The following is an 8,165-nucleotide window of genomic DNA, read 5'->3' as shown; positions in this document are numbered from 1 at the left end:
CTTTAATCCGATAAATCTTTCATAGCATATTGCCCCTCATAACCGGTATAACAAGCCTTAGCAAGCTAGTGTTTCCCAAGTCGACTAGCAGCAGCAGTATCGTTTAATCGACTAGTCGGCTAGTCTCGCACATCCCTAGCTCTGACATATAGAACACGGAAGCGCTGCACTGTGTTTACTACGTAAACAGCGTAGGGGACTGACAGGAAAAACAAGAAATTGTTGAATAAAAGGGCCTTTCTCACTGTAGGAACATTTTCATAATTCCTAGAACTGTTGGCTGAAGTACCCGGATTTTGCCGTGTTCGCGCCGCAGGAACTAGGAACGATTTTAGTTCTAGGAACTTCTTTTGGGGGAACTAAATTAGCTCCTACTTCAGAGTAGGGTCTAAACCAGTTCTATAGGAACTGGTACATTTACATCTGTGATGTAAATGTACGTTGATTGTTCAAATGCATGTCACACCGGCACCCGGCAATTCACGAACATGGAAAACGGAGATAATGATATTTTTCTGTTGTCTGCAGGGTTGTGTTCTTTTCTCCGCCTCGATGATATGTAATACTGAAAGTTGTCATAGGAGATTTAATCTCTTAGCCCACTTTTTGCTCTTTCAGTTGTGTAGATTATGCGTTTACATTCCATCTCCGTTATCATGAAACCCACGACACACAACAAACACAGCGTGACCACGGCATCCTCCATCCACCGGTTTTTAGTGTTTGTAAATGCCGCGCTTAAAGGTCCCGTTCTTCGCGATCCCATGTTTCAAACTTTAGTTAGTGTGTAATGTTGTTGTTAGAGTATAAATAAAATCTTTAAAATTTTAAAGCTCAAAGTTCAATGCCAAGCGAGATATTTTATTTAACAGAAGTCGCCTACATCGAACGGCCAGTTTGGACTACATCCCTCTACTTCCTTCTTTAATGACGTCACTAAAACAGTTTTTTGACTAACCTCCGCCCACAGGAATACACAAGAGTTGCGTTTGTAGAGTGTGTTTGTCGCCATGTCGTCGAAACGCTGTTATTTTCATCCCGCAGTCCAATCACCGGGTCTGATTCCGGCTCAAATTGATAGGGTAAAATTAAAGACATGTTTACAATAACACTAAGCGCGTGCATCTCCACGTTATGGTAAGAGGCGTGACTTTTCCGGGCACGGTGCGCTCAGAGCTGTCTAATCACAACACAGGAACTGCTGGCACAATCAGAACTCGTTACGTATTTCTGAAGGAGGGACTTCATAGAACAAGGAAGTCATCAGCCCGTTTTTATGACAGTGGAAACAGCGGTATACAGATTATATAGTAAATTATGTGAAAAATACTGTGTTTTTTTACACGCGAAACATGAACACATGTTATATTGCACACTATAAACACAATCAAAGCTTCAAAAAAACACGAAAAACGGGACCTTTAAAGACGCCGCTGTTGGCCGCTTTTGAGTTCCTATTCCTGGTGCAAATGCAACCAGGAACATGGCCCGGGGGAGAAATTAGTTCTCGGGGAACTATTCTAGTGGCTAGTTCATATAACTGAATTCCCAGAACTATTCAGTGTGAAAGCCCCTAAAGTTGTTTTTTTGTTTTGTTTTGTTTTGTTTTGTTTTGTTTTGTTTTGTTTTGTTTTGTTTTGTTTTGTTTTGTTTTGTTTGCAAAGCAAAAATAGACAAAGTAACTGGCAATATTGTGTCAAAAATGTTGTCACAGTATACAGGATGATACTGACTTTTATGCTTTATGCAAAGTGACTTATATTGCACTCAAGGTATACATTTCATCAGTTAATGCACAGCACATGTCTACATTGATGTGGAAAATAGTGAATTCTTTCAGTCTTACTTAAGATATTGTTACATCAGCAGCTCTTCCCTTGCCCAGAAACAAATGTGCCATGATAGATAATAGCTCTTAAAATCCTTCTCCATGTTCACTCATTAAATTCAGGAAGACAAAAGGTAATTTATCACTCAGGAAATCCTGATATTGCCCATTCCAGCTCCAAGCAAAACTAGCACACGCTCCCTTATTAAAACTCTGCCCAAGGGGCCGAATCTAGTTTACTTTCTGGAATTCTCTTTCTCTTCACGCAGATTGCTAGAGAGAGAAAATGTATATTAACTTATTTCTCTCGCATTCCTTCATTTTTGTTCGGCCTTCTCTCTCTCTCTCTCTGATAGATTCATCAGAAATGAATCGAGGGTAAATCTGATGTGTTGAGGTAGATACAATGAAATGTGAGACAACATGGGCGAGGGGACTGATGGAACAGGAAATAGTTTAAAGAGATAAAGAAGGAATTTATATGGAAAGAGGGTGAATGGATAGATATAAGATTGAAACTGTTGTATAAAAAAAAGGCAGATTTTTTTTGTATCAGCAGAAAGTACTAGCACATGAAAACTTGTACTTTAAAAATTCTGTGAAACTTTACGTTAAACACATGAATTAGTACAGAACATCATGTTAATACATGTGTAGCAAATACACTGTACAAATTGTTCTTAGACTACACTGTAAAAAAGAATTGTTGATTTAACTTAAAAAAAAATAAGTTACCCGATTACCTTCAAATTTTGAGTTCATTGAAAATAAAATTTGAGTTAATACAATGAAGGCGATTGGTTTAATAAACAGAAACTCAAAATATTATGTTATCTGAACCACATTAATTATCTAAGTTGATTTAACAAAAGAAAAATTGTTTTGATAACAAATCATGAAAATAATTAAATGTTGAAAAAATAAAATGTTTACAGTAATATAGTTTATCTTTTATAACATATATGTCCCTACTTAAAACATTCACATTATTGCCCATGTGTTTTAAGGTATTTTTGAATATTAGATTAATAGGGATTTAAAGAAATAAATAAAGAAATAAGCACGGTAAAAGAAGTTCTAAGACCAATTGTAGTTAATGAAGTAGAAATTAGTAATCAAAACTATTTGCAAAAACTATTTTATTTTCAAAATATGCACACATTCACTCATATTCATGTCTAATATGTCAAAAATATAAATCGTTTCTTGTCTCGCCACATTCCATTATGAATTACATGAATCAGGTAAATTATAGAATATATTTTAAATTTAAAATGGCAAAATTTAATAAAAAACAAGTTGAGTAGTTTGCATTACTAGATATTACTGTGAACATTTCTATCATAAACAGTTGTCAAATATTAAACTACTTGCATCCTACCACACACTTTTTCACTTTTAAAATTAAAGTGTCGCATTGGAATTCGCACTCATCTTCTGTGAACAGTAAGCCCCGCCTTCTTTGATTTGATCAGCCATCTCAATCATTTTGACATTGACGAGCACTGTTAGATCACTGAGGCAGACCAGGCTAAAAATGTAACTTTTAAAACTTGTTGTCATCCTAACAACAAACAATTTGCCGCGGGGCCCCCTAAGGCATAGGGCCCGGTGTAATCACACCAATTGCACCGCCCTAAGGACGGCCCTGATTATGGCCCTGCATGTATCATAAAAAAAAAACATAAGATGAAATGCATTATATTGAATAATTTAAATGAACCAGGAATACTACACAGAACTCTTTATGCAACTTAAGAAATCTTAGAATTATTTAATCTAAATTGGTAATTGCAATGCAAACTGTTGCATCTTTCTTTCTTTCTTTCTTTCTTTGCTATGTCATTATCAGACCTACATGAATGAATCTTTTCACAATTTGTGTATTGTCATGAGTTGCTAGTAAAGACTGGTTTCTCTTTACAGTGATTGCCACTATATCCTAAATCAATACTTGCTTACACACATGGCTCTGTACCTCCCTATGGGCCCATTCTCCTGGCCAGATGAGAGTCTGCTTCTGCTTGTATTGCATTCCTGCTGATTAAAAGTGCATGTTTGTTTTAATAATTATTAATTATAAAAATAATTATGATCAACCAAGTGTCACCAAAAATTATAACAGCAACCCCAGTCGGGTATCACTTTACCAAAAAAAGAAAGAAAAAAATATGCCCATATGTGCATGCATACTGCTGATATTTTGCTCTTAAATTTGGTTTAGCTATTACACTGCACTGTAAAAAAATATTTCCATGATTTATCACAACATTTTTTCTTTTGTCACATCAACTTAGATAATTACTGTGGTTCAGATAACACAATATTTTGAGTTTCTGTTGATTAAACCAATCGACTTTATTGTATTAACTCAAATTTTTAATTTCATGAACTCAAAATTCATTGAAAAGGCAACAGAGGTAACTTGGTGGTAACTAGGTAAATTTTTTTTTAGTGTGGTATATTCTTTGAAATTGTATTTATATCAGTCTTTTTAAAAAGAGCTAAATGTTTTGATAATCTATCCTGGATATCTTACATATCAAAAAGAAATAATCATTATTACAATTCCAATACATATATGCATAGCATAACCCACATCAGTATCATATTAAATGTATAGTTTTTGCTTTTATGGATCTCATAAAATACCACACTTCAACAGATTATACAGCAGAGCTCTCATTTCAGGAGGTCGCCTCTACTCTTTGTGTGTGTGTGTGTGTGTGTTTGTGTTTATATGTGTTTGTGCTCTTACAAAGCTGTGATTCATTTTTCACTGCTGCCATATTTTAATTCCCTGCTGAGATAAGAATGGTCCCTGAAAGAGTCCCTGTGGAAATCACAGGAGGCAGTGGTGGGCTTGCAATTGCTTTGCACTCAGGAAAAGAGTAATGAATAATCTATTGGCACTACAGGAGGGGTGGGTTAAACGGATATTGGTTAGGGGGGGGAAACATGGAGACGATCACCACACACTGAAGTGTGATTCCTACACATTTCACATATTATCACTGACACTGATTTATAATTACCCGTTTTGTACACACATTTGATTCCTCTGGTATTAACCTACTTTCTACAGTTACATTTGCCTTCTATATTGTCACTAGATGTCATTTTTAGCTTCCACAATGCTCAAAACAATAAAACATTTCTTTTACAGAAACATAACTCTTTTGTTGTATGATTAAGCACAAACATAATTGAGACAAACATAATTTTTCCTCAGAGGAAATGTTAATTAAAATGCCAGACCATTTGGGTGTTTGCAAACTGGGATGATGCGTTTTGTGGGCGGAGCCAATCTTGTGGCAGAAAATGGCAGTTCTGCAGTAGAATGGAAGCCATGGAATAAAAGAATAGATAAGGTCATTTCGAGTTTAAATCTCACAATTCTGACTTTTTTTTCAGTTTATAAATCATAATTCTGAGAAGAAAAATCTGAATTGTGAGATATAAACTCGTATTTCTGTCTTTTTTCCTCAGAATTGCAAATTGTTTCCTGCAATTCTGACACCTCCCCCTTCCTCAGAATTGTGATATAAACTCGCGATTGTGAGTTAATCGCAATTGACCCTTCGCAAAGACCCGCCCCCCTTATTTACTGTTGCTTTGTCCGACAATTGGCGCTGTCACGGCACAGAGAGTGAAATATACATTGTGGAGCAAAGAAGACACTGACAACACGTCGACAGACAAGACAGAGCAGGTTACTTATGATATTAAACAAAGTCCCAGCTTTCAAATTGTGTATTTAAGAAATTCGAACAATAAAAACCGTTTTGTGGCTCTTTAATGTGTCGTGACAGATCGCTGTAGCGCCTCAGCTCAAGCGGCTCGTGAACCAATCATCTCTTCCTTCTAGTTAATTCATAGCATCAAATAAACATGAATGAACATGAGAAGGAATGTTGTTTTAAACACGAAAAGACGTCAGTACACACCATTTTTCAAGTTCAAGTCCACCAAAGTTAATCTTCTAACTCCTGACTGCTTTGTCAGACAAAATAGCGGATTGATTGGTTAGATCGCTTGTCAATCAAACTCCCGGCGAAGGGTCAATTCATGACACCTTTAAGTTGTAACAGGTCCCCTGAATTACTTTTTAGAGTGTACTCTTTCATGAATTTCATGAACTCAGACATAGTACTCTTTTCATGTACTGTTTTTTGCCTACTATATACAGTAGTAGGGAAGTATGTGATTTCGGAATGCAGCCTGGTGTTTTTTTTAAAGGTGCCCTAGAATTAAAAATTGAATTTATCTTGGCATAGTTAAATAACAAGAGTTCAGTACATGGAAATGACATACAGTGAGTCTCAAACTCCATTGTTTCCTCCTTCTTATATAAATCTCATTTGTTTAAAAGACCTCCGACGAACAGGTGAATCTCAACATAACACCGACTGTTATGTAACAGTCGGGATCATTAATATGTATGCCCCCAATATTTGCATATGCCAGCCCATGTTCAAGCATTAGACAAGGGCAGGACGTCTGGATGTGCACAGCTGAATCATCAGACTAGGTAAGCAAGCAAGGACAACAGCGAAAAATGGCAGATGGAGCAATAATAACTGACATGATCCATGATATCATGATATTTTTAGTGATATTTGTAAATTGTCTTTCTAAAGGTTTCGTTAGCATGTTGCTAATGTACTGTTAAATGTGGTTAAAGTTACCATCGTTTCTTACTGTATTCACGGAGACAAGACTGTCGTTATTTTCATTTTTTAAACACTTGCAGTCTGTATAATTCATAAACACAACTTCATTCTTTATAAATCTGTGTAATGTTAGCTTTAGCCACAGAGCACAGCCTCAAACTCATTCAGAATCAAATATAAACATCCAAATAAATACCATACTTATGTGATTAGACATGTTGTATGACGAACACTTTGTAAAGATCCATTTTGAGGGTTATATTAGCTGTGTGAACTTTGTTTATGCTGGTTAAGGCAAGAGAGCGAGCTCCGGGGGCGGGGAGCGTGAGATTTAAAGGGGCCGCAGCCTAAATCGGCTCATATTTAATGATGCCCCAAAATAGGCAGTTAAAAAAATTAATAAAAAAAAAAATCTATGGGGTATTTTGAGCTGAAACTTCACAGACACATTCAGGGGACACCTTATATTACATCTTTTAAAAAGACGTTCTAAGGCACCTTTAACAAATCAGAAGAATGAATCGAGACAGCTACTTGTTTCATTCCTGAACGAATCAAGTGATTTTAACGAAGCGGTTCAATGAATGATTCAGTGGTTCATTAAAAAACACGTGTCACCTATAAAACATTACTGGAGAACATCTTGTATTTCATGTGATATCACATGGAATTTGATGCTTAATGATGGATTAAGGCTATGCTGCTCTACTTCCAAGTAAACAATGACTGATTTCTTCAATGTTAAATTGACTTTGTCACTCTATAATCTATGTTTGTTTGTTATTTTCATAACAATATGCAAAGCAAATCAACAATATCAGCGTGATTGATTGCTTGGCCTTCAAGGCTGTCTCTCTCCATCCCTCTCTCACTCTTAATTCATTCTCATTCTCTCAGTTTCTCTCTCTCTCCTCGTCTCACACCCCACTCACTATCTGCCCAAAAAGGTCAATATCATCCGTTAAATCCAAATATGCTGACTGCTGTGCATTATTTATCAGTATGAAGATAGAAACAGCTCTATTAAAAGCAGCACTGACTCTTCCTCTCTCTCAATTATTCTCATGATAATCAGTCTTACCCTGTGGGGCTGTCAGGGCTGGAGCGCCGGAACAGACAATATGGGCACTAAATCTGGCAGTCATCTGAGTGCAAAGTCCAGTTTGAGTTTGTCTAGAACATTAAACATCCTTTGGTTTGTTGATAGTGGGCATCCTCGATTTTTTATTTCCCTTAGCTTATTATGTATGGAGATCAGATTGAATGTCCAATTATTTGGAGGATTGTAAAAGAACATCTTGACCAGATCCAGGATTTAGCTTTCCATTACAACCTGTTTGAAACCATGCGGTGATTTTGCGACATAATCTGTTGTTAGAAAGACATAAAATTCTAGACACATTTTCTTGCAGATATGCTATTTTTGGTTCACACTCATATTTCTCAGCTTCTAAGGTGGCCTGGGTGGCTCCCCAGACAAGAGAGTCAAACAGACACACGGAGGAGCTTTCAGAAGAAAAGATTCTTTGGGAAGGAATCCTCTCTGCCCTGGTTTTGCTTTTAGGCACTAATGGGATACAGTGGAGAAGTCAAAGTGATTCAATAACTGTTTGATGGAAGCAAAGTAAAATCTAATTTCAGAATTTGGCACTGAAATCCATGAC

This window comes from Megalobrama amblycephala, linkage group LG19 (genome assembly GCF_018812025.1).
Source record: "Megalobrama amblycephala isolate DHTTF-2021 linkage group LG19, ASM1881202v1, whole genome shotgun sequence".
NCBI lineage: Eukaryota > Metazoa > Chordata > Actinopteri > Cypriniformes > Xenocyprididae > Megalobrama > Megalobrama amblycephala.
Note: the sequence above shows the minus strand (reverse complement) of the source record.